Genomic DNA, 533 nt, shown 5'->3' with positions numbered 1-533 from the left:
ATACTGTATTATCCCCTCCTTCTGCCTTCTGTATATAACCAAGGATAGGGATCACCCTCTCTACTAAATATTTACTATGTACTTCTAAGAAGAAATTTACAAAATCTTAAAATAGATTGGGAATTCTGTGTCATGTCCCAGGGCTTCTGAAAGACAAATAAACTAAAACATAGTATGCACCTAAACTTCAACGTCAAAGGCATGAACTTCCTCTGAATATTTTAACCAGCTTAACTTCGACTAGATCAAATATAAAAGCTGAGTCCATGCATATTTCTTCTTTGAGCAAGGCTTTGTCTTCATGAGAGAAGTCTTTTAATGACAGATTCAAATGGAATGGAATGGAATGGAATGGAATGGAATGGAATGGAATGGAATGGAATGGAATGGAATGGAATGGAATGGAATGGAATGGAATGGAATGGAATGGAATGGAATGGAATGGAATGGAATGGAATGGAATGGAATGGAATGGAATGGAATGGAATGGAATGGAATGGAATGGAATGGAATGGAATGGAATGGAATGGAAT

Source organism: Chaetura pelagica, unplaced genomic scaffold (genome assembly GCF_000747805.2).
Source record: "Chaetura pelagica isolate M959 unplaced genomic scaffold, ChaPel_1.0 scaffold40, whole genome shotgun sequence".
NCBI lineage: Eukaryota > Metazoa > Chordata > Aves > Apodiformes > Apodidae > Chaetura > Chaetura pelagica.
This window is presented reverse-complemented; position numbering follows the sequence as displayed.